The sequence below is a fragment of the Cetorhinus maximus genome, unplaced genomic scaffold (genome assembly GCF_964194155.1).
Source record: "Cetorhinus maximus unplaced genomic scaffold, sCetMax3.hap1.1 HAP1_SCAFFOLD_905, whole genome shotgun sequence".
NCBI classification, from domain to species: domain Eukaryota; kingdom Metazoa; phylum Chordata; class Chondrichthyes; order Lamniformes; family Cetorhinidae; genus Cetorhinus; species Cetorhinus maximus.
In genome coordinates this window covers 103,141-129,582 of record NW_027596847.1, presented here as the reverse complement: position 1 = coordinate 129,582, position 26,442 = coordinate 103,141, and the positions used below count along the sequence as shown (strand labels likewise).

The 26,442-nt window shown below is 51.9% G+C and overlaps 2 non-coding genes and 2 pseudogenes across 2 annotated transcripts; all 4 read right to left on the bottom strand.

The window, feature by feature from the left end:
* Positions 1–1,219: 1,219 nt before the first annotated feature.
* Positions 1,220–1,399, bottom strand: LOC144675052 (U2 spliceosomal RNA; annotated as a pseudogene).
* A 3,349-nt stretch (positions 1,400–4,748) lies between these two features.
* LOC144675062 (U2 spliceosomal RNA) lies at positions 4,749–4,929 on the bottom strand (annotated as a pseudogene).
* A 7,469-nt stretch (positions 4,930–12,398) lies between these two features.
* Positions 12,399–12,580, bottom strand: LOC144675055 (U2 spliceosomal RNA). Its single transcript, XR_013574739.1, has one exon. It is a non-coding gene; the product is annotated as a U2 spliceosomal RNA (small nuclear RNA).
* Positions 12,581–20,054: 7,474 nt separating this feature from the next.
* On the bottom strand, positions 20,055–20,238 carry LOC144675057 (U2 spliceosomal RNA). The gene has a single exon (XR_013574741.1). It is a non-coding gene; the product is annotated as a U2 spliceosomal RNA (small nuclear RNA).
* Positions 20,239–26,442: the final 6,204 nt, after the last annotated feature.

The window sequence follows — 26,442 nt, the reverse complement described above, 5'->3', positions numbered from 1 at the left end:
AATTGAAGAGGGAATGAGATGATTATTTGAAAAGAAAGCATGTGCCGGGTTACGTGGAGAAGGCAGGAGAAAGGCACGAGGTGAAATGTTCACCGGGAGAGCTGGTGCAGGCACGACGGGCGGAATGGGCTCCTTGTGCAATGTAAGGATTGTGTGAATGTGGATGTAGAGGTTTCGGAGTAGCTGTGTAAAGTGTGTGAGCTTTGAGGTGTGAGTTTTGATTGTTGCTGTGTCAGCAGCAGCAGCGGCAGCGGCAGCAGAGAGCTGGTTTAAAATGTTGTGAGGCGAAAGGTGCAGCTGAGAGAGTGTTTGAGAGGTGTATTTGCAAGTGAAAGCTGTTTTTGTATAAGTGAGGTAGAGTGTTTGTGAGATGAGAGTGCTGTCTGTGAGTGTTGGGTGAGCGTGCGTGTTTTTTGTGTGTAGCTGCTGCGGGTGAGTGAGTGAGAGAGAGAGAGAGAGAGAGAGAAAGAAAGAAAGTTGGATAAAAACAAAAAGCTAAAAGCTACTGCGGATGCTGGAAATCCAAAACAAAATAAAAACAGAATTACCTGGAAAAACTCAGCAAGTCTGGCAGCATCGGCGGAGAAGAAACCAGTCAACGTTTCGAGCCCTCATGGCCCTTCAGCAGAACTGAAGCATAGTTTCAACAAGGGAGAAATATAAATTGGTTTAAGGTGGGTGGGGGGGGAAGAGACACATTGAGGGTGTAGTGTGAGCAGATAATCAAAAGATGTCAGAGACAAAAGGGTCAAAGAGGTGTTGAAGGTGGTGGTCTTTGTCTGAGAAAAGTGCTAATTAAGAATGACTAAAGACCTTTAGTCTTTCCACCCCACCCCCACTAGAGCTGTACTTTGAATATCCTGTCTTGCATTCTTAATTAGCACTTTTCTCAGACAAAGACCACCACCTTCAACACCTCTTTGACCCTTTTGTCTCTGACATCTTTTGATTATCTGCTCACACCACACCCTCAATGTGTCTCTTCCCCCCCACCCACCTTAAACCAATTTATATTTCTCCCTTGTTGAAACTATGCTTCAGTTCTGCTGAAGGGCCATGAGGGCTCGAAACGTTGACTGATTTCTTCTCCGCCGATGCTGCCAGACTTGCTGAGTTTTTCCAAAGAAAGTTGGATTTTGGAACATGTACATGTTGAGAAGTAAAGAAAGCAGATGTTTGTAAGAAAACTATTTTTAGCATTGAAAATCCCCTGGAAAGGGGAGGGTGCACCGTTCCCAGAGATACTGCAATACCGGGTCGATGCGTGGAGTGGACGGAGCAAGCCCCTATTCCATCTCCCTGCTCCAAAAATCAATTTAATATATGGTCCCCAGATAAGGGACGTATCAGATATTAAACTGATAAGAACAGATTTTTTTTTTTTTTTTTGTAAAAATATACTTTATTCATAAAAATCTTCAATCACATTCAAAACCATTTCAAAAACAACATTACAAGGGTACAATCCAGGTTAAACTTTTACAAAATGTATCACCAGGTGCATCAGTACAAACAATATTACAGTCATTTACAGCCTTTCATTTTGATCTGTACAGCCCGAGGGGCTCTAAACAGTTCCCAGTCTCTCGGTGCGCTGTGGTAGAAAGGTCTTAGACAGCGACCCTTCCCCATTGCGCCTTTGCGGCAGCTGCCCCAAGCTTTAGTGCGTCCCTCAGCACGTAGTCCTGGACTTTGGATTGTGCCAGTCCGCAACAATCGGTCGGGGACAAATCTTTGTGCTGGAAGACCAACAAGTTTCGGGCAGACCAAAGCGCGTCTTTCACCGAGTTGATGATCCTCCAGCTGCAGTTGATGTTTGTCTCGGTGTGTGTCCCTGGGAACAGCCCGTAGAGCACAGAGTCCTGTGTCACAGAACTGCTCGGGATGAACCTCGACAGCAACCACTGCATCTCTCTCCAGACTTTCTTTGCAAAGGCACAATCCACAAGGAGGTGGACAACGGTCTCTTCCCCACCACAGCCACCTCGAGGGCATCGTGCAGAGGGGGTGAGACTCCTGGCGTGTAGGAAGGATCTGACGGGGAGGGCCTTTCTCACCACCAGCCAAGCTACGTCTTGGTGCTTGTTGGAAAGTTCTGGCGATGAGGCATTCTGCCAAATGACTTTGACAGTCTGCTCGGGGAACCATCCCACAGGGTCCACCCTCTCCTTATCCCTCAGGGCCTCTAGGACGTTACGTGCTGACCACTGCCTGATGGACTTGTGGTCAAAGGTGTTTTTCTGCATAAATTTTTCCACCAGGGACAGGTGGTACGGCACGGTCCAACTACTTGGAGCATTCCGCGGCAGCGTGGCCAGACCCATCCTTCGCAACACCGGGGACAGGTAGAACCTCAGCACGTAGTGACACTTGGTGTTTGCGTACTGAGGGTCTACGCACCGCTTGATGCAGCCGCACACAAAGGTGGCCATCAGTATGAGGGCGATGTTGGGCACGTTTTTTCCCCCTTTATCTAGAGGCTTGTACATCGCGTCCCTGCAGACACGATCCATTTTCGACCTCCAGATAAAGCGGAAGATGGCTCGAGTGATCGCCATCGCGCAGGAGTGTGGAATGGGCCAGACCTGCGCCACGTACAGCAACAGCGAGAGTACCTCACACCTGATGACCAGGTTCTTACCCGCAATGGAGAGGGAGCGTCGCTCCCACATGCCCAGTTTCCTTTTCACCATAGCCACTCGCTCCTTCCAGTTTCTAACGCATGCCCCGGTCCCTCCGAACCATATCCCCAGCACCTTCAGGCCGTCAGCCCTGACAGTGAAGGGGACAAAGGATCGGTCAGCCCACTTCCCAAAGAACATGGCCTCGCTCTTCCCACGATTTACCTTGGCTCCCGAGGCCAGTTCGAACTGGTCGCAGACGTGCATCAGTCTGCGCACCGACAGCGGATCCGAGCAGAAGACGACGACGTCGTCCATGTACAGGGAGGCTTTTACCTGAGTGCCTCCACTGCCTGGGATCGTCACTCCTCTTATGCCCGGATCCTTCCTGATGGACTCGGCAAAGGGTTCTATGCAGCACACAAAAAGGACAGGCGAGAGAGGGCAGCCCTGCCTGACTCCAGATTTAATCGGAAAGCTATCTGTTTCCCACCCATTGATTGAGACTGCGCTACTGATGTTAGTGTAGAGCAGTTGGATCCAATTTCGAATTCCCTCCCCAAACCCCATTTTGGAGCGCACATCTACCATGTAGGTGTGCGATATTCTGTCAAAGGCCTTCTCCTGATCCAAGCTGATGAGGCAGGTATCCACCCCCCTGTCCTGTACATAGGCAATCGTATCCCTGAGCAGCGCCAGGCTGTCAGAGATCTTCCTGCCTGGCACAGAGCAGGTCTGGTCAGGGTGAATCACCAATTCCAGAGCGGATTTGACCCGGTTGGCGATGACCTTGGACAGAATCTTATAGTCCACATTCAACAGTGAAATGGGTCGCCAATTTCTAATTTCCTCCCTTTCCCCCTTGTGCTTGTAGATGAGGGTGATGATGCCTTTCCTCATGGATTCTGACATGCTGCCGGCCAGGAGCATACTCTCGTGCACTCCTAGCAGGTCTGGGCCGATCAAGTCCCACAGAGCCGAATACAACTCCGCCGGCAAGCCGTCGCTTCCGGGGGTTTTACTCTTCTCGAAGGACTCGAGGGCCTTAGTCAGTTCCTCAGGAGTTAGCGGTTTGTCCAGGCTCTCCCGCGTACTGTGGTCTAAGACCTCCGTGATAGAGGACAGGAAGGACTGGGAGGCCGTGCTGTCCGTGGGCTTCACGTCATACAGTCCGGCATAAAAGGATTTGCTGATCCTCAGAATGTCGGACCGTGATGACTTTACTGAGCCGTCTTCTTCCTTCAGGCTGCTGATCACAGAGCGCTCTCTGTGTACCTTTTGGAAGAAGAAACGTGAGCACGTCTCATCCTGCTCCACGGAGCGGACTCTGGAACGGAAGATGATCTTGGAGGCCTCCGAGGCAAAGTGCGAGGCTTGCTGGCCCTTCACCTCTTGGAGCTCCTCCTTGACATCGACCCCCATCGACTGCAGCCGGAGCAGATTCTGCATCTTTTCCTGGAGTCGGGACATTTCCCTCTGTTCCTTTCTAGCTTTCTGGGTGCCTTTGAGGATGAAGAACCTCTTGATGCTTCCCTTGATCACTTCCCACCAGTGTGTCAGGGACTCAAAGAGGGGTTTCACGGTTCTCCAACCTTTGTAATCCCTCTTGAGCTCCTCAATGTTCTCTGGGGTCAGCAGTTGCACATTTAGCTTCCATGCCCCCCTGCCCACCCTCAGGTCTTCCTCCAAGTGGCAGTCCGCCAGTAGGAGGCAGTGGTCAGAGAAGAACACCGGCTTGACCTCGGTGGATCTGACTGTGAATGCACGGGACACAAACAGGAAGTCTATCCTGGAACGAATGGACCCGTCTGGCCGCGACCAGGTGTATCTACGCTGCGCTCCGTCTGCAGGGTTGCTGAAGACGTCGTGCAGCTTGGCATCCTTAACTGTTTCCATCAGGGATCTGGACGTAGCGTCCAATCTGCTGCCGGCCCTGCCGGCGAGTGTTGGGTGAGAGTGCGTGTTTTTTGTGTGTAGCTGCTGCGGGTGAGTGAGTGAGTGAGAGAGAGAGAGAGAGAGAGAGAGAAAGAAAGAAAGTTGGATTTTGGAACATGTACATGTTGAGAAGTAAAGAAAGCAGATGTTTGTAAGAAAACTATTTTTAGCATTGAAAATCCCCTGGAAAGGGGAGGGTGCACCGTTCCCAGAGATACTGCAATACCGGGTCGATGCGTGGAGTGGACGGAGCAAGCCCCTATTCCATCTCCCTGCTCCAAAAATCAATTTAATATATGGTCCCCAGATAAGGGACGTATCAGATATTAAACTGATAAGAACAGATTTTTTTTTTTTTTTTTTGTAAAAATATACTTTATTCATAAAATATCTTCAATCACATTCAAAACCATTTCAAAAACAACATTACAAGGGTACAATCCAGGTTACACTTTTACAAAATGTATCACCAGGTGCATCAGTACAAACAATATTACAGTCATTTACAGCCTTTCATTTTGATCTGTACAGCCCGAGGGGCTCTAAACAGTTCCCAGTCTCTCGGTGCGCTGTGGTAGAAAGGTCTTAGACAGCGACCCTTCCCCATTGCGCCTTTGCGGCAGCTGCCCCAAGCTTTAGTGCGTCCCTCAGCACGTAGTCCTGGACTTTGGATTGTGCCAGTCCGCAACAATCGGTCGGGGACAACTCTTTGTGCTGGAAGACCAACAAGTTTCGGGCAGACCAAAGCGCCTCTTTCACCGAGTTGATGATCCTCCAGCTGCAGTCGATGTTTGTCTCGGTGTGTGTCCCTGGGAACAGCCCGTAGAGCACAGAGTCCTGTGTCACAGAACTGCTCGGGATGAACCTCGACAGCAACCACTGCATCTCTCTCCAGACTTTCTTTGCAAAGGCACAATCCACAAGGAGGTGGACAACGGTCTCTTCCCCACCACAGCCACCTCGAGGGCAACGTGCAGAGGGGGTGAGCTTCCTGGCGTGTAGGAAGGATCTGACGGGGAGGGCCTTTCTCACCACCAGCCAAGCTACGTCTTGGTGCTTGTTGGAAAGTTCTGGCGATGAGGCATTCTGCCAAATGACTTTGACAGTCTGCTCGGGGAACCATCCCACAGGGTCCACCCTCTCCTTTTCCCTCAGGGCCTCTAGGACGTTACGTGCTGACCACTGCCTGATGGACTTGTGGTCAAAGGTGTTTTTCTGCATCAATTTTTCCACCAGGGACAGGTGGTACGGCACGGTCCAACTACTTGGAGCGTTCCGCGGCAGCGTGGCCAGACCCATCCTTCGCAACACCGGGGACAGGTAGAACCTCAGCACGTAGTGACACTTGGTGTTTGCGTACTGAGGGTCTACGCACCGCTTGATGCAGCCGCACACAAAGGTGGCCATCAGTATGAGGGCGATGTTGGGCACGTTTTTTCCCCCTTTATCTAGAGGCTTGTACATCGCGTCCCTGCGGACCCGATCCATTTTCGACCTCCAGATAAAGCGGAAGATGGCTCGAGTGATCGCCGTCGCGCAGGAGTCTGGAATGGGCCAGACCTGCGCCACGTACAGCAACAGCGAGAGTACCTCACACCTGATGACCAGGTTCTTACCCGCAATGGAGAGGGAGCGTCGATCCCACATGCCCAGTTTCCTCTTCACCATAGCCACTCGCTCCTTCCAGTTTCTAACGCATGCCCCGGTCCCTCCGAACCATATCCCCAGCACCTTCAGGCCGTCAGCCCTGACAGTGAAGGGGACAAAGGATCGGTCAGCCCAGTTCCCAAAGAACATGGCCTCGCTCTTCCCACGATTTACCTTGGCTCCCGAGGCCAGTTCGAACTGGTCGCAGACGTGCATCAGTCTGCGCACCGACAGCGGATCCGAGCAGAAGACGGCGACGTCGTCCATGTACAGGGAGGCTTTTACCTGAGTGCCTCCACTGCCTGGGATCGTCACTCCTCTTATGCCCGGATCCTTCCTGATGGACTCGGCAAAGGGTTCTATGCAACACACGAAAAGGACAGGCGAGAGAGGACAGCCCTGCCTGACTCCAGATTTAATCGGAAAGCTATCCGTTTCCCATCCATTGATTGAGACTGCGCTACTGATGTTAGTGTAGAGCAGTTGGATCCAATTTCGAATTCCCTCCCCAAAGCCCATTTTGGAGAGCACATCCCCCATGTAGGTGTGCGATATTCTGTCAAAGGCCTTCTCCTGATCCAAGCTGATGAGGCAGGTATCCACACCCCTGTCCTGTACATAGGCAATCGTATCCCTGAGCAGCGCCAGGCTGTCAGAGATCTTCCTGCCTGGCACAGAGCAGGTCTGGTCAGGGTGAATCACCAATTCCAGAGCGGATTTGACCCGGTTGGCGATGACCTTGGACAGAATCTTATAGTCCATATTCAACAGTGAAATGGGTCGCCAATTTCTAATTTCCTCCCTTTCCCCCTTCTGCTTGTAGATGAGGGTGATGATGCCTTTCCTCATGGATTCTGACATGCTGCCGGCCAGGAGCATACTCTCGTACACTTCTAGCAGGTCTGGGCCGATCAAGTCCCACAGAGCCGAATACAACTCCGCCGGCAGGCCGTCGCTTCCGGGGGTTTTACTCTTCTCGAAGGACTCGAGGGCCTTAGTCAGTTCGTCAGGAGTTAGCGGTTTGTCTAGGCTCTCCCGCGTACTGTGGTCTAGGACCTCCGTGATAGAGGACAGGAAGGACTGGGAGGCCGTGCTGTCCGTGGGCTTCACGTCATACAGTCCGGCATAAAAGGATTTGCTGATCCTCAGAATGTCGGACCGTGATGACTTTACTGAGCCGTCTTCTTCCTTCAGGCTGCTGATCACAGAGCGCTCTCTGTGTACCTTTTGGAAGAAGAAACGTGAGCACGTCTCATCCTGCTCCACGGAGCGGACTCTGGAACGGAAGATGATCTTGGAGGCCTCCGAGGCAAAGTGCGAGGCTTGCTGGCCCTTCACCTCTTGGAGCTCCTCCTTGACATCGACCCCCATCGACTGCAGCCGGAGCAGATTCTGCATCTTTTCCTGGAGTCGGGACATTTCCCTCTGTTCCTTTCTAGCTTTCTGGGTGCCTTTGAGGATGAAAAACCTCTTGATGCTTCCCTTGATCACTTCCCACCAGTGTGTCAGGGACTCAAAGAGGGGTTTCACGGTTCTCCAACCTTTGTAATCCCTCTTGAGCTCCTCAATGTTCTCTGGGGTCAGCAGTTGCACATTTAGCTTCCATGCCCCCCTGCCCACCCTCAGGTCTTCCTCCAAGTGGCAGTCCGCCAGTAGGAGGCAGTGGTCAGAGAAGAACACCGGCTTGACGTCGGTGGATCTGACTGTGAATGCACGGGACACAAACAGGAAGTCTATCCTGGAACGAATGGACCCGTCTGGCCGCGACCAGGTGTATCTACGCTGCGCTCCGTCTGCAGGGTTGCTGAAGACGTCGTGCAGCTTGGCATCCTTAACTGTTTCCATCAGGGATCTGGACGTAGCGTCCAATCTGCTTCCGGCCCTGCCGGATCGTCCAGCCGCATCGATGATGCAGTTGAAGTCCCCGCCCAGAATGACCGGCCTGGAGGTCGCCAGCAGCAGTGGGAGCTGCTGAAAAACCTCCAGCCGCTCAGCCCCTTGTGCCGGGCCGTACACGTTAATTAACCGGAGTGGAGCGTTCTTGTACATTACGTCTGCTACCAGGAGTCGCCCGCCCACCACCTCCTTGACCTCGGAGACGGTGAAGTTGCCTCCCCGCAGCAGAATACCCAGGCCGGAGGAACGAGAGTCGTTTCCGCCCGACCAGATCGATGGCCCGTGGGACCACCATCGTGACCATTGCCTGTAGGAGCTGAGGTGCGGTATCGCACACTCCTGCAGAAACAACAGGTCAGCTTTGACCTTGGCTAGGTAGTCCAAGGTCGCAACACATCGCGTAGTAGATTTAATGCTACGCACATTTATGGATACAATCTTTAAACCCATATTAAAGCATTTATTCTCCTACCAAACCCACTGTCTCTGAGAGTCCCAGACCTTTAGTCTGCTCCTTCATACCCGTAGTGAGCTCAAATTCCTTCACTTTGGATGGGCTGAGGTAGATCTCCTTGGCCGTGTTCTGCTCCAGTGGCATCTGGAGGTTCACGTAGCGAGCGGATTTTGAGATGACCTTTGCTGGAGAAGCTTCTCCAAAACTCACCCCCTCTGGGGGGTTGCTGTTCCCGGCTTCCTGGAGCTGGGGTGCGATGATTGCCTCACTGCTCCCAGATTCCAGGGGCTGTGGTGCACTGGCCTCCTCAGGTTGCAGGCCAAGTTGGGGTGCGCTGGTCTCCTTGTTGTCTCCAAGTTTCTGGAGCTCGGGTGTCTCGTCCTCCAACGCCCTGGAGCTTTGCCGCCTCTTCTGTCGGTGCCGCTCTGGCACTTCATCATCCGAAGAGCTGCTGCCCTTGTCATCCGTGTCGGATGGGAGACGCCTCTTGCCGCTTCTCTGGGAAACGCCTTTGCTTCTTCTTCGCTCCCTCTTACTTTTCTTGTTCTTCACCGTCCGCCACTCCCCCTGCTGCTTTTCCACTGCTGCCTCCTCCTCCATTGATTCGCTGTCCTGAGGACTGGGAGGTTCAGGGGGTAGTGCTGTTGATTGGCTCTCTGTTGCCTCCATCTCTTTCTCCACCTTGTCTCTCTCTGTGTCCTCCTTTGTCCCGTTGCGCTCCCTGGGGGCCTTGGTGGTTGGAGTGACACGAAACATTTCTTCTGCTTCCCCGTGGTCGGCTTTGGCTGCCTGTGCGTAAGTACGGCAGCGTTTGGGGCAGGTCCTGTAGAGGTGACTTGCCTCGCCACACAGGTTGCAACACTTGGCCTGTTTGCAGTCTTTTGTCTGGTGCCCTTCCTGTTTGCAGATCTTGCAGAGGGAGGCGCTGCAGTTGGCCGCCACATGACCAGCCTTGCCGCATGAGCGACAATGCTTGGGTTGCCCAGCGTAGACCAGGTAGCCCCGGTTTCCCCCGATAGCGAAACTGGAAGGAGGGTGGAAAATGGCTCCCTTACCATCGGTCTTTAGCGTGACATTAAACAGGCGTTTGCCTGTCCAGATTCCCAAGTCGTCTCGAATCTCGGTGCCGCTCCCCACCTTATCGAAGTACCTGGTGAGGAAGGTGACCACGTCGGCGACAGGGACGAAGGGGTTGTACACATGCACCATCACCTCACGTTCCCGTTGCAACGGCAGAGAGAAGTGCGGCTCCGCCGTCAGGATCTTCATCTCCGGCAGGTCTCTCTTCTCCTCGAACACCCTCAGGAGCCGGACGCAGTCTGCCACCCGCTTGAACGTCACGTCAAAATAACCGCCTTTGCGGGAGTCGTGCAGGGTGAAGATCTCCGTAGCTTGGAAGCCGCACGCCTTCAACAGGATCCTCCTGGTGAAGAAGCCCCGATCCATAGGTGATCCTCCTTCGCTGTGGTTCACCGTGACTCGGACGGTGATAGGTAACCCACGGTATGGATTTCGATTGCGATTGGTTATAGCCCTTCCATCCCGACCTTGCCTTGGTAGGACCATGGTGTCGCCCCTGCAACACTTGATCTTAGCCAAAAGGCCGAGAAGCGATTCCATTTGCCTTCCTTGTTACCTGCTGTACCTGCATACTAGCTTTCAGCGATTCGTGCGCGAGGACACCCAGATCCCTCTGTGCTGAAGCATTTCTGAAGTTTCTCTCCATTTGAATAATAAGTCGCCTTTTTATTCTTCTGACCAAAATGGATAACCGCACACTTATTAAACTTATTTAACTTAGTTAAACTCCATCTGCCAAATTTTGGCCCATTCACCTAACCTGTCCATATCCATTTGTAAATTTCTTATTTCTTCATTGCAACTTACTTTCCCACCTATTTTGGTGTCATCTGCAAATTTAGCTATAGTACCTTCTACTCCTGAATCCAAGTAAATAGTTGGGGCCCGAGGACCGAACCCTGTGGCACCCCACTAGTTACAGCTTGGCATCCACAAAAGACCCATTTATCTTGACTCTCTGCTTTCTGTTGGTTAGCCAATCCTCTATCCAAGCTAATATATTACCCTTAGCTGCGTGTGATCTTATCTTGTGTATTAATCTTTTGTGCGGCACCTTATCAAATGCCTTCTGGAAGTCCAGACATACTACATCTACAGGATCCCCGTTATCCACTTTGCTTGTCACATCTTCAAAGAACTCTAGCAAATTAGTCAAACACGATTTACTCTTCGTAAAGCCATGCCGACTCTGACGGATTGCATTTTGACTTGCATTTTAGGAAGGTAGTGGAGGCATTGGAGAGAGTGCAGAAGAGGTTTACGAGTTTGGTTCCAGGGGCGAGGAAGTTGAGTTATGAAGTAAGATTGGAGAAGTTGGGACTGTATTCCTTGGGGAAAAGAAGTCTGAGAGGAGACTTGATAGAGGTATTGAAAATCATGAGGGGTCTGGAGAGAGTAGATAGGGAGAAACTGTTTGCACCGGGGCAAGGATCGAGAAGGAGAGGGCACAGGTTTAAAGTAACTGGCAAAAGAAGCAAAAGCGATAGGAGCAGCGAGCGGTCAGGGTCTGGAATGCACCACCTGATAGCGCGGCGGAGGCAGGTTCAATTGAAGAGGGAATGAGATGATTATTTGAAAAGAAAGCATGTGCCGGGTTACGTGGAGAAGGCAGGAGAAAGGCACGAGGTGAAATGTTCACCGGGAGAGCTGGTGCAGGCACGACGGGCGGAATGGGCTCCTTGTGCAATGTAAGGATTGTGTGAATGTGGATGTAGAGGTTTCGGAGTAGCTGTGTAAAGTGTGTGAGCTTTGAGGTGTGAGTTTTGATTGTTGCTGTGTCAGCAGCAGCAGCGGCAGCGGCAGCAGAGAGCTGGTTTAAAATGTTGTGAGGCGAAAGGTGCAGCTGAGAGAGTGTTTGAGAGGTGTATTTGCAAGTGAAAGCTGTTTTTGTATAAGTGAGGTAGAGTGTTTGTGAGATGAGAGTGCTGTCTGTGAGTGTTGGGTGAGCGTGCGTGTTTTTTGTGTGTAGCTGCTGCGGGTGAGTGAGTGAGAGAGAGAGAGAGAGAGAGAGAAAGAAAGAAAGTTGGATAAAAACAAAAAGCTAAAAGCTACTGCGGATGCTGGAAATCCAAAACAAAATAAAAACAGAATTACCTGGAAAAACTCAGCAAGTCTGGCAGCATCGGCGGAGAAGAAACCAGTCAACGTTTCGAGCCCTCATGGCCCTTCAGCAGAACTGAAGCATAGTTTCAACAAGGGAGAAATATAAATTGGTTTAAGGTGGGTGGGGGGGGAAGAGACACATTGAGGGTGTAGTGTGAGCAGATAATCAAAAGATGTCAGAGACAAAAGGGTCAAAGAGGTGTTGAAGGTGGTGGTCTTTGTCTGAGAAAAGTGCTAATTAAGAATGACTAAAGACCTTTAGTCTTTCCACCCCACCCCCACTAGAGCTGTACTTTGAATATCCTGTCTTGCATTCTTAATTAGCACTTTTCTCAGACAAAGACCACCACCTTCAACACCTCTTTGACCCTTTTGTCTCTGACATCTTTTGATTATCTGCTCACACCACACCCTCAATGTGTCTCTTCCCCCCCACCCACCTTAAACCAATTTATATTTCTCCCTTGTTGAAACTATGCTTCAGTTCTGCTGAAGGGCCATGAGGGCTCGAAACGTTGACTGATTTCTTCTCCGCCGATGCTGCCAGACTTGCTGAGTTTTTCCAAAGAAAGTTGGATTTTGGAACATGTACATGTTGAGAAGTAAAGAAAGCAGATGTTTGTAAGAAAACTATTTTTAGCATTGAAAATCCCCTGGAAAGGGGAGGGTGCACCGTTCCCAGAGATACTGCAATACCGGGTCGATGCGTGGAGTGGACGGAGCAAGCCCCTATTCCATCTCCCTGCTCCAAAAATCAATTTAATATATGGTCCCCAGATAAGGGACGTATCAGATATTAAACTGATAAGAACAGATTTTTTTTTTTTTTTTTTTGTAAAAATATACTTTATTCATAAAAATCTTCAATCACATTCAAAACCATTTCAAAAACAACATTACAAGGGTACAATCCAGGTTAAACTTTTACAAAATGTATCACCAGGTGCATCAGTACAAACAATATTACAGTCATTTACAGCCTTTCATTTTGATCTGTACAGCCCGAGGGGCTCTAAACAGTTCCCAGTCTCTCGGTGCGCTGTGGTAGAAAGGTCTTAGACAGCGACCCTTCCCCATTGCGCCTTTGCGGCAGCTGCCCCAAGCTTTAGTGCGTCCCTCAGCACGTAGTCCTGGACTTTGGATTGTGCCAGTCCGCAACAATCGGTCGGGGACAAATCTTTGTGCTGGAAGACCAACAAGTTTCGGGCAGACCAAAGCGCGTCTTTCACCGAGTTGATGATCCTCCAGCTGCAGTTGATGTTTGTCTCGGTGTGTGTCCCTGGGAACAGCCCGTAGAGCACAGAGTCCTGTGTCACAGAACTGCTCGGGATGAACCTCGACAGCAACCACTGCATCTCTCTCCAGACTTTCTTTGCAAAGGCACAATCCACAAGGAGGTGGACAACGGTCTCTTCCCCACCACAGCCACCTCGAGGGCATCGTGCAGAGGGGGTGAGACTCCTGGCGTGTAGGAAGGATCTGACGGGGAGGGCCTTTCTCACCACCAGCCAAGCTACGTCTTGGTGCTTGTTGGAAAGTTCTGGCGATGAGGCATTCTGCCAAATGACTTTGACAGTCTGCTCGGGGAACCATCCCACAGGGTCCACCCTCTCCTTATCCCTCAGGGCCTCTAGGACGTTACGTGCTGACCACTGCCTGATGGACTTGTGGTCAAAGGTGTTTTTCTGCATAAATTTTTCCACCAGGGACAGGTGGTACGGCACGGTCCAACTACTTGGAGCGTTCCGCGGCAGCGTGGCCAGACCCATCCTTCGCAACACCGGGGACAGGTAGAACCTCAGCACGTAGTGACACTTGGTGTTTGCGTACTGAGGGTCTACGCACCGCTTGATGCAGCCGCACACAAAGGTGGCCATCAGTATGAGGGCGATGTTGGGCACGTTTTTTCCCCCTTTATCTAGAGGCTTGTACATCGCGTCCCTGCAGACACGATCCATTTTCGACCTCCAGATAAAGCGGAAGATGGCTCGAGTGATCGCCATCGCGCAGGAGTGTGGAATGGGCCAGACCTGCGCCACGTACAGCAACAGCGAGAGTACCTCACACCTGATGACCAGGTTCTTACCCGCAATGGAGAGGGAGCGTCGCTCCCACATGCCCAGTTTCCTTTTCACCATAGCCACTCGCTCCTTCCAGTTTCTAACGCATGCCCCGGTCCCTCCGAACCATATCCCCAGCACCTTCAGGCCGTCAGCCCTGACAGTGAAGGGGACAAAGGATCGGTCAGCCCACTTCCCAAAGAACATGGCCTCGCTCTTCCCACGATTTACCTTGGCTCCCGAGGCCAGTTCGAACTGGTCGCAGACGTGCATCAGTCTGCGCACCGACAGCGGATCCGAGCAGAAGACGGCGACGTCGTCCATGTACAGGGAGGCTTTTACCTGAGTGCCTCCACTGCCTGGGATCGTCACTCCTCTTATGCCCGGATCCTTCCTGATGGACTCGGCAAAGGGTTCTATGCAGCACACAAAAAGGACAGGCGAGAGAGGGCAGCCCTGCCTGACTCCAGATTTAATCGGAAAGCTATCTGTTTCCCACCCATTGATTGAGACTGCGCTACTGATGTTAGTGTAGAGCAGTTGGATCCAATTTCGAATTCCCTCCCCAAAGCCCATTTTGGAGAGCACATCCCCCATGTAGGTGTGCGATATTCTGTCAAAGGCCTTCTCCTGATCCAAGCTGATGAGGCAGGTATCCACACCCCTGTCCTGTACATAGGCAATCGTATCCCTGAGCAGCGCCAGGCTGTCAGAGATCTTCCTGCCTGGCACAGAGCAGGTCTGGTCAGGGTGAATCACCAATTCCAGGGCGGATTTGACCCGGTTGGCGATGACCTTGGACAGAATCTTATAGTCCATATTCAACAGTGAAATGGGTCGCCAATTTCTAATTTCCTCCCTTTCCCCCTTCTGCTTGTAGATGAGGGTGATGATGCCTTTCCTCATGGATTCTGACATGCTGCCGGCCAGGAGCATACTCTCGTACACTTCTAGCAGGTCTGGGCCGATCAAGTCCCACAGAGCCGAATACAACTCCGCCGGCAGGCCGTCGCTTCCGGGGGTTTTACTCTTCTCGAAGGACTCGAGGGCCTTAGTCAGTTCGTCAGGGGTTAGCGGTTTGTCTAGGCTCTCCCGAGTACTGTGGTCTAGGACCTCCGTGATAGAGGACAGGAAGGACTGGGAGGCCGTGCTGTCCGTGGGCTTCACGTCATACAGTCCGGCATAAAAGGATTTGCTGATCCTCAGAATGTCGGACCGTGATGACTTTACTGAGCCGTCTTCTTCCTTCAGGCTGCTGATCACAGAGCGCTCTCTGTGTACCTTTTGGAAGAAGAAACGTGAGCACGTCTCATCCTGCTCCACGGAGCGGACTCTGGAACGGAAGATGATCTTGGAGGCCTCCGAGGCAAAGTGCGAGGCTTGCTGGCCCTTCACCTCTTGGAGCTCCTCCTTGACATCCACCCCCATCGACCGCAGCCGGAGCAGATTCTGCATCTTTTCCTGGAGTCGGGACATTTCCCTCTGTTCCTTTCTAGCTTTCTGGGTGCCTTTGAGGATGAAAAACCTCTTGATGCTTCCCTTGATCACTTCCCACCAGTGTGTCAGGGACTCAAAGAGGGGTTTCACGGTTCTCCAACCTTTGTAATCCCTCTTGAGCTCCTCAATGTTCTCTGGGGTCAGCAGTTGCACATTTAGCTTCCATGCCCCCCTGCCCACCCTCAGGTCTTCCTCCAAGTGGCAGTCCGCCAGTAGGAGGCAGTGGTCAGAGAAGAACACCGGCTTGACCTCGGTGGATCTGACTGTGAATGCACGGGACACAAACAGGAAGTCTATCCTGGAACGAATGGACCCGTCTGGCCGCGACCAGGTGTATCTACGCTGCGCTCCGTCTGCAGGGTTGCTGAAGACGTCGTGCAGCTTGGCATCCTTAACTGTTTCCATCAGGGATCTGGACGTAGCGTCCAATCTGCTTCCGGCCCTGCCGGATCGTCCAGCCGCATCGATGATGCAGTTGAAGTCCCCGCCCAGAATGACCGGCCTGGAGGTCGCCAGCAGCAGTGGGAGCTGCTGAAAAACCTCCAGCCGCTCAGCCCCTTGTGCCGGGCCGTACACGTTAATTAACCGGAGTGGAGCGTTCTTGTACATTACGTCTGCTACCAGGAGTCGCCCGCCCACCACCTCCTTGACCTCGGAGACGGTGAAGTTGCCTCCCCGCAGCAGAATACCCAGGCCGGAGGAACGAGAGTCGTTTCCGCCCGACCAGATCGATGGCCCGTGGGACCACCATCGTGACCATTGCCTGTAGGAGCTGAGGTGCGGTATCGCACACTCCTGCAGAAACAACAGGTCAGCTTTGACCTTGGCAAGGTAGTCCAAGGTCGCAACACATCGCGTAGTAGATTTAATGCTACGCACATTTATGGATACAATCTTTAAACCCATATTAAAGCATTTATTCTCCTACCAAACCCACTGTCTCTGAGAGTCCCAGACCTTTAGTCTGCTCCTTCATACCCGTAGTGAGCTCAAATTCCTTCACTTTGGATGGGCTGAGGTAGATCTCCTTGGCCGTGTTCTGCTCCAGTGGCATCTGGAGGTTCACGTAGTGAGCGGATTTTGAGATGACCTTTGCTGGAGAAGCTTCTCCAAAACTCACCCCCTCTGGGGGGTTGCTGTTCCCGGCTTCCTGGAGCTGGGGTGCGATGATTGCCTCACTGCTCCCAGATTCCAGGGGCTGTGGTGCACTGGCCTCCTCAGGTTGCAGGCAAAGTTGGGGTGCGTTGGTCTCCTTGTTGTCTCCAATTTTCTGGAGCTCGGGTGTCTCGTCCTCCAACGCCCTGGAGCTTTGCCGCCTCTTCTGTCGGTGCCGCTCTGGCACTTCCTCATCCGAAGAGCTGCTGCCCTTGTCATCCGTGTCGGATGGGAGACGCCTCTTGCCGCTTCTCTGGGAAACGCCTTTGCTTCTTCTTCGCTCCCTCTTACTTTTCTTGTTCTTGTTCTTCACCGTCCGCCACTCCCCCTGCTGCTTTTCCACTGCTGCCTCCTCCTCCATTGATTCGCTGTCCTGAGGACTGGAAGGTTCAGGGGGTGGTGCTGTTGATTGGCTCTCTGTTGCCTCAATCTCTTTCTCCACCTTGTCTCTCTCTGTGTCCTCCTTTGTCCCGTTGAGCTCCCTGGGGGCCTTGGTGGTTGGAGTGACACGGAACATTTCTTCTGCTTCCCCGTGGTCGGCTTTGGCTGCCTGTGCGTAAGTACGGCAGCGTTTGGGGCAGGTCCTGTAGAGGTGACTTGCCTCGCCACACAGGTTGCAGCACTTGGCCTGTTTGCAGTCTTTTGTCTGGTGCCCTTCCTGTTTGCAGATCTTGCAGAGGGAGGCGCTGCAGTTGGCCGCCACATGACCAGCCTTGCCGCATGAGCGACAATGCTTGGGTTGCCCAGCGTAGACCAGGTAGCCACGGTTTCCCCCGATTGCGAAACTGGAAGGAGGGTGGAAAATGGCTCCCTTACCATCGGTCTTTAGCGTGACATTAAACAGGCGTTTGCCTGTCCAGATTCCCAAGTCGTCTCGAATCTCGGTGCCGCTCCCCACCTTATCGAAGTACCTGGTGAGGAAGGTGACCACGTCGGCGACAGGGACGAAGGGGTTGTACACATGCACCATCACCTCACGTTCCCGTTGCAACGGCAGAGAGAAGTGCGGCTCCGCCGTCAGGATCTTCATCTCCGGCAGGTCTCTCTTCTCCTCGAACACCCTCAGGAGCCGGACGCAGTCTGCCACCCGCTTGAACGTCACGTCAAAATAACCGCCTTTGCGGGAGTCGTGCAGGGTGAAGATCTCCGTAGCTTGGAAGCCGCACGCCTTCAACAGGATCCTCCTGGTGAAGAAGCCCCGATCCATAGGTGATCCTCCTTCGCTGTGGTTCACCGTGACTCGGACGGTGATAGGTAACCCACGGTATGGATTTCGATTGCGATTGGTTATAGCCCTTCCATCCCGACCTTGCCTTGGTAGGACCATGGTGTCGCCCCTGCAACACTTGATCTTAGCCAAAAGGCCGAGAAGCGATTCCATTTGCCTTCCTTGTTACCTGCTGTACCTGCATACTAGCTTTCAGCGATTCGTGCGCGAGGACACCCAGATCCCTCTGTGCTGAAGCATTTCTGAAGTTTCTCTCCATTTGAATAATAAGTCGCCTTTTTATTCTTCTGACCAAAATGGATAACCGCACACTTATTAAACTTATTTAACTTAGTTAAACTCCATCTGCCAAATTTTGGCCCATTCACCTAACCTGTCCATATCCATTTGTAAATTTCTTATTTCTTCATTGCAACTTACTTTCCCACCTATTTTGGTGTCATCTGCAAATTTAGCTATAGTACCTTCTACTCCTGAATCCAAGTAAATAGTTGGGGCCCGAGGACCGAACCCTGTGGCACCCCACTAGTTACAGCTTGGCATCCACAAAAGACCCATTTATCTTGACTCTCTGCTTTCTGTTGGTTAGCCAATCCTCTATCCAAGCTAATATATTACCCTTAGCTGCGTGTGATCTTATCTTGTGTATTAATCTTTTGTGCGGCACCTTATCAAATGCCTTCTGGAAGTCCAGACATACTACATCTACAGGATCCCCGTTATCCACTTTGCTTGTCACATCTTCAAAGAACTCTAGCAAATTAGTCAAACACGATTTACTCTTCGTAAAGCCATGCCGACTCTGACGGATTGCATTTTGACTTGCATTTTAGGAAGGTAGTGGAGGCATTGGAGAGAGTGCAGAAGAGGTTTACGAGTTTGGTTCCAGGGGCGAGGAAGTTGAGTTATGAAGTAAGATTGGAGAAGTTGGGACTGTATTCCTTGGGGAAAAGAAGTCTGAGAGGAGACTTGATAGAGGTATTGAAAATCATGAGGGGTCTGGAGAGAGTAGATAGGGAGAAACTGTTTGCACCGGGGCAAGGATCGAGAAGGAGAGGGCACAGGTTTAAAGTAACTGGCAAAAGAAGCAAAAGCGATAGGAGCAGCGAGCGGTCAGGGTCTGGAATGCACCACCTGATAGCGCGGCGGAGGCAGGTTCAATTGAAGAGGGAATGAGATGATTATTTGAAAAGAAAGCATGTGCCGGGTTACGTGGAGAAGGCAGGAGAAAGGCACGAGGTGAAATGTTCACCGGGAGAGCTGGTGCAGGCACGACGGGCGGAATGGGCTCCTTGTGCAATGTAAGGATTGTGTGAATGTGGATGTAGAGGTTTCGGAGTAGCTGTGTAAAGTGTGTGAGCTTTGAGGTGTGAGTTTTGATTGTTGCTGTGTCAGCAGCAGCAGCGGCAGCGGCAGCAGAGAGCTGGTTTAAAATGTTGTGAGGCGAAAGGTGCAGCTGAGAGAGTGTTTGAGAGGTGTATTTGCAAGTGAAAGCTGTTTTTGTATAAGTGAGGTAGAGTGTTTGTGAGATGAGAGTGCTGTCTGTGAGTGTTGGGTGAGCGTGCGTGTTTTTTGTGTGTAGCTGCTGCGGGTGAGTGAGTGAGAGAGAGAGAGAGAGAGAGAGAAAGAAAGAAAGTTGGATAAAAACAAAAAGCTAAAAGCTACTGCGGATGCTGGAAATCCAAAACAAAATAAAAACAGAATTACCTGGAAAAACTCAGCAAGTCTGGCAGCATCGGCGGAGAAGAAACCAGTCAACGTTTCGAGCCCTCATGGCCCTTCAGCAGAACTGAAGCATAGTTTCAACAAGGGAGAAATATAAATTGGTTTAAGGTGGGTGGGGGGGGAAGAGACACATTGAGGGTGTAGTGTGAGCAGATAATCAAAAGATGTCAGAGACAAAAGGGTCAAAGAGGTGTTGAAGGTGGTGGTCTTTGTCTGAGAAAAGTGCTAATTAAGAATGACTAAAGACCTTTAGTCTTTCCACCCCACCCCCACTAGAGCTGTACTTTGAATATCCTGTCTTGCATTCTTAATTAGCACTTTTCTCAGACAAAGACCACCACCTTCAACACCTCTTTGACCCTTTTGTCTCTGACATCTTTTGATTATCTGCTCACACCACACCCTCAATGTGTCTCTTCCCCCCCACCCACCTTAAACCAATTTATATTTCTCCCTTGTTGAAACTATGCTTCAGTTCTGCTGAAGGGCCATGAGGGCTCGAAACGTTGACTGATTTCTTCTCCGCCGATGCTGCCAGACTTGCTGAGTTTTTCCAAAGAAAGTTGGATTTTGGAACATGTACATGTTGAGAAGTAAAGAAAGCAGATGTTTGTAAGAAAACTATTTTTAGCATTGAAAATCCCCTGGAAAGGGGAGGGTGCACCGTTCCCAGAGATACTGCAATACCGGGTCGATGCGTGGAGTGGACGGAGCAAGCCCCTATTCCATCTCCCTGCTCCAAAAATCAATTTAATATATGGTCCCCAGATAAGGGACGTATCAGATATTAAACTGATAAGAACAGATTTTTTTTTTTTTTTTTTTTTGTAAAAATATACTTTATTCATAAAAAATCTTCAATCACATTCAAAACCATTTCAAAAACAACATTACAAGGGTACAATCCAGGTTAAACTTTTACAAAATGTATCACCAGGTGCATCAGTACAAACAATATTACAGTCATTTACAGCCTTTCATTTTGATCTGTACAGCCCGAGGGGCTCTAAACAGTTCCCAGTCTCTCAGTGCGCTGTGGTAGAAAGGTCTTAGACAGCGACCCTTCCCCATTGCGCCTTGGCGGCAGCTGCCCCAAGCTTTAGTGCGTCCCTCAGCACGTAGTCCTGGACTTTGGATTGTGCCAGTCCGCAACAATCGGTCGGGGACAACTCTTTGTGCTGGAAGACCAACAAGTTTCGGGCAGACCAAAGCGCGTCTTTCACCGAGTTGATGATCCTCCAGCTGCAGTTGATGTTTGTCTCGGTGTGTGTCCCTGGGAACAGCCCGTAGAGCACAGAGTCCTGTGTCACAGAACTGCTCGGGATGAACCTCGACAGCAACCACTGCATCTCTCTCCAGACTTTCTTTGCAAAGGCACAATCCACAAGGAGGTGAACAACGGTCTCTTCCCCACCACAGCCACCTCGAGGGCATCGTGCAGAGGGGGTGAGACTCCTGGCGTGTAGGAAGGATCTGACGGGGAGGGCCTTTCTCACCACCAGCCAAGCTACGTCTTGGTGCTTGTTGGAAAGTTCTGGCGATGAGGCATTCTGCCAAATGACTTTGACAGTCTGCTCGGGGAACCATCCCACAGGGTCCACCCTCTCCTTATCCCTCAGGGCCTCTAGGACGTTACGTGCTGACCACTGCCTGATGGACTTGTGGTCAAAGGTGTTTTTCTGCATAAATTTTTCCACCAGGGACAGGTGGTACGGCACGGTCCAACTACTTGGAGCGTTCCGCGGCAGCGTGGCCAGACCCATCCTTCGCAACACCGGGGACAGGTAGAACCTCAGCACGTAGTGACACTTGGTGTTTGCGTACTGAGGGTCTACGCACCGCTTGATGCAGCCGCACACAAAGGTGGCCATCAGTATGAGGGCTATGTTGGGCACGTTTTTTCCCCCTTTATCTAGAGGCTTGTACATCGCGTCCCTGCAGACACGATCCATTTTCGACCTCCAGATAAAGCGGAAGATGGCTCGAGTGATCGCCATCGCGCAGGAGTGTGGAATGGGCCAGACCTGCGCCACGTACAGCAACAGCGAGAGTACCTCACACCTGATGACCAGGTTCTTACCCGCAATGGAGAGGGAGCGTCGCTCCCACATGCCCAGTTTCCTTTTCACCATAGCCACTCGCTCCTTCCAGTTTCTAACGCATGCCCCGGTCCCTCCGAACCATATCCCCAGCACCTTCAGGCCGTCAGCCCTGACAGTGAAGGGGACAAAGGATCGGTCAGCCCACTTCCCAAAGAACATGGCCTCGCTCTTCCCACGATTTACCTTGGCTCCCGAGGCCAGTTCGAACTGGTCGCAGACGTGCATCAGTCTGCGCACCGACAGCGGATCCGAGCAGAAGACGGCGACGTCGTCCATGTACAGGGAGGCTTTTACCTGAGTGCCTCCACTGCCTGGGATCGTCACTCCTCTTATGCCCGGATCCTTCCTGATGGACTCGGCAAAGGGTTCTATGCAGCACACAAAAAGGACAGGCGAGAGAGGGCAGCCCTGCCTGACTCCAGATTTAATCGGAAAGCTATCTGTTTCCCACCCATTGATTGAGACTGCGCTACTGATGTTAGTGTAGAGCAGTTGGATCCAATTTCGAATTCCCTCCCCAAACCCCATTTTGGAGAGCACATCCCCCATGTAGGTGTGCGATATTCTGTCAAAGGCCTTCTCCTGATCCAAGCTGATGAGGCAGGTATCCACACCCCTGTCCTGTACATAGGCAATCGTATCCCTGAGCAGCGCCAGGCTGTCAGAGATCTTCCTGCCTGGCACAGAGCAGGTCTGGTCAGGGTGAATCACCAATTCCAGAGCGGATTTGACCCGGTTGGCGATGACCTTGGACAGAATCTTATAGTCCATATTCAACAGTGAAATGGGTCGCCAATTTCTAATTTCCTCCCTTTCCCCCTTGTGCTTGTAGATGAGGGTGATGATGCCTTTCCTCATGGATTCTGACATGCTGCCGGCCAGGAGCATACTCTCGTACACTTCTAGCAGGTCTGGGCCGATCAAGTCCCACAGAGCCGAATACAACTCCGCCGGCAGGCCGTCGCTTCCGGGGGTTTTACTCTTCTCGAAGGACTCGAGGGCCTTAGTCAGTTCGTCAGGGGTTAGCGGTTTGTCTAGGCTCTCCCGCGTACTGTGGTCTAGGACCTCCGTGATAGAGGACAGGAAGGACTGGGAGGCCGTGCTGTCCGTGGGCTTCACGTCATACAGTCCGGCATAAAAGGATTTGCTGATCCTCAGAATGTCGGACCGTGATGACTTTACTGAGCCGTCTTCTTCCTTCAGGCTGCTGATCACAGAGCGCTCTCTGTGTACCTTTTGGAAGAAGAAACGTGAGCACGTCTCATCCTGCTCCACGGAGCGGACTCTGGAACGGAAGATGATCTTGGAGGCCTCCGAGGCAAAGTGCGAGGCTTGCTGGCCCTTCACCTCTTGGAGCTCCTCCTTGACATCGACCCCCATCGACCGCAGCCGGAGCAGATTCTGCATCTTTTCCTGGAGTCGGGGCATTTCCCTCTGTTCCTTTCTAGCTTTCTGGGTGCCTTTGAGGATGAAAAACCTCTTGATGCTTCCCTTGATCACTTCCCACCAGTGTGTCAGGGACTCAAAGAGGGGTTTCACGGTTCTCCAACCTTTGTAATCCCTCTTGAGCTCCTCAATGTTCTCTGGGGTCAGCAGTTGCACATTTAGCTTCCATGCCCCCCTGCCCACCCTCAGGTCTTCCTCCAAGTGGCAGTCCGCCAGTAGGAGGCAGTGGTCAGAGAAGAACACCGGCTTGACCTCGGTGGATCTGACTGTGAATGCACGGGACACAAACAGGAAGTCTATCCTGGAACGAATGGACCCGTCTGGCCGCGACCAGGTGTATCTACGCTGCGCTCCGTCTGCAGGGTTGCCGATGCTGCCCCTCAGCCACATCGTCTGAAGCCACGATGGAGGGTTCGCTGTGACAGCGGTCTCTCTCCCTCACCACCGCCCGTCTCGAGCCCTCCACTCACCTTGTTTGTACTCGTCCCAGTCCTGGGTGAGACGGTGTTTCTTCTTGTTAGACGCTACAAATCTCTACAAGCCGCGGAGAGCCCACAACTGCGGCCCAATATATGGTCCCCAGATAAGGGACGTATCAGATATTAAACTGATAAGAACAGATTTTTTTTTTTTTTTTGTAAAAATATACTTTATTCATAAAAATCTTCAATCACATTCAAAACCATTTCAAAAACAACATTACAAGGGTACAATCCAGGTTAAACTTTTACAAAATGTATCACCAGGTGCATCAGTACAAACAATATTACAGTCATTTACAGCCTTTCATTTTGATCTGTACAGCCCGAGGGGCTCTAAACAGTTCCCAGTCTCTCGGTGCGCTGTGGTAGAAAGGTCTTAGACAGCGACCCTTCCCCATTGCGCCTTTGCGGCAGCTGCCCCAAGCTTTAGTGCGTCCCTCAGCACGTAGTCCTGGACTTTGGATTGTGCCAGTCCGCAACAATCGGTCGGGGACAAATCTTTGTGCTGGAAGACCAACAAGTTTCGGGCAGACCAAAGCGCGTCTTTCACCGAGTTGATGATCCTCCAGCTGCAGTTGATGTTTGTCTCGGTGTGTGTCCCTGGGAACAGCCCGTAGAGCACAGAGTCCTGTGTCACAGAACTGCTCGGGATGAACCTCGACAGCAACCACTGCATCTCTCTCCAGACTTTCTTTGCAAAGGCACAATCCACAAGGAGGTGAACAACGGTCTCTTCCCCACCACAGCCACCTCGAGGGCATCGTGCAGAGGGGGTGAGACTCCTGGCGTGTAGGAAGGATCTGACGGGGAGGGCCTTTCTCACCACCAGCCAAGCTACGTCTTGGTGCTTGTTGGAAAGTTCTGGCGATGAGGCATTCTGCCAAATGACTTTGACAGTCTGCTCGGGGAACCATCCCACAGGGTCCACCCTCTCCTTATCCCTCAGGGCCTCTAGGACGTTACGTGCTGACCACTGCCTGATGGACTTGTGGTCAAAGGTGTTTTTCTGCATAAATTTTTCCACCAGGGACAGGTGGTACGGCACGGTCCAACTACTTGGAGCGTTCCGCGGCAGCGTGGCCAGACCCATCCTTCGCAACACCGGGGACAGGTAGAACCTCAGCACGTAGTGACACTTGGTGTTTGCGTACTGAGGGTCTACGCACCGCTTGATGCAGCCGCACACAAAGGTGGCCATCAGTATGAGGGCGATGTTGGGCACGTTTTTTCCCCCTTTATCTAGAGGCTTGTACATCGCGTCCCTGCAGACACGATCCATTTTCGACCTCCAGATAAAGCGGAAGATGGCTCGAGTGATCGCCATCGCGCAGGAGTGTGGAATGGGCCAGACCTGCGCCACGTACAGCAACAGCGAGAGTACCTCACACCTGATGACCAGGTTCTTACCCGCAATGGAGAGGGAGCGTCGCTCCCACATGCCCAGTTTCCTTTTCACCATAGCCACTCGCTCCTTCCAGTTTCTAACGCATGCCCCGGTCCCTCCGAACCATATCCCCAGCACCTTCAGGCCGTCAGCCCTGACAGTGAAGGGGACAAAGGATCGGTCAGCCCACTTCCCAAAGAACATGGCCTCGCTCTTCCCACGATTTACCTTGGCTCCCGAGGCCAGTTCGAACTGGTCGCAGACGTGCATCAGTCTGCGCACCGACAGCGGATCCGAGCAGAAGACGGCGACGTCGTCCATGTACAGGGAGGCTTTTACCTGAGTGCCTCCACTGCCTGGGATCGTCACTCCTCTTATGCCCGGATCCTTCCTGATGGACTCGGCAAAGGGTTCTATGCAGCACACAAAAAGGACAGGCGAGAGAGGGCAGCCCTGCCTGACTCCAGATTTAATCGGAAAGCTATCTGTTTCCCACCCATTGATTGAGACTGCGCTACTGATGTTAGTGTAGAGCAGTTGGATCCAATTTCGAATTCCCTCCCCAAAGCCCATTTTGGAGAGCAATAAGAACAGATTTTTTTTTTTTTTTGTAAAAATATACTTTATTCATAAAAATCTTCAATCACATTCAAAACCATTTCAAAAACAACATTACAAGGGTACAATCCAGGTCAAACCCCCACAAAATGTATCACCAGGTGCACCAGCACAAACAACACCACAGTCATCCACAGCCTTTCATTTTGATCTGTACAGCCCGAGGGGCTCTAAACAGTTCCCAGTCTCTCGGTGCGCTGTGGTAGAAAGGTCTTAGACAGCGACCCTTCCCCATTGCGCCTTTGCGGCAGCTGCCCCAAGCTTTAGTGCGTCCCTCAGCACGTAGTCCTGGACTTTGGATTGTGCCAGTCCGCAACAATCGGTCGGGGACAAATCTTTGTGCTGGAAGACCAACAAGTTTCGGGCAGACCAAAGCGCCTCTTTCACCGAGTTGATGATCCTCCAGCTGCAGTTGATGTTTGTCTCGGTGTGTGTCCCTGGGAACAGCCCGTAGAGCACAGAGTCCTGTGTCACAGAACTGCTCGGGATGAACCTCGACAGCAACCACTGCATCTCTCTCCAGACTTTCTTTGCAAAGGCACAATCCACAAGGAGGTGAACAACGGTCTCTTCCCCACCACAGCCACCTCGAGGGCATCGTGCAGAGGGGGTGAGACTCCTGGCGTGTAGGAAGGATCTGACGGGGAGGGCCTTTCTCACCACCAGCCAAGCTACGTCTTGGTGCTTGTTGGAAAGTTCTGGCGATGAGGCATTCTGCCAAATGACTTTGACAGTCTGCTCGGGGAACCATCCCACAGGGTCCACCCTCTCCTTATCCCTCAGGGCCTCTAGGACGTTACGTGCTGACCACTGCCTGATGGACTTGTGGTCAAAGGTGTTTTTCTGCATAAATTTTTCCACCAGGGACAGGTGGTACGGCACGGTCCAACTACTTGGAGCGTTCCGCGGCAGCGTGGCCAGACCCATCCTTCGCAACACCGGGGACAGGTAGAACCTCAGCACGTAGTGACACTTGGTGTTTGCGTACTGAGGGTCTACGCACCGCTTG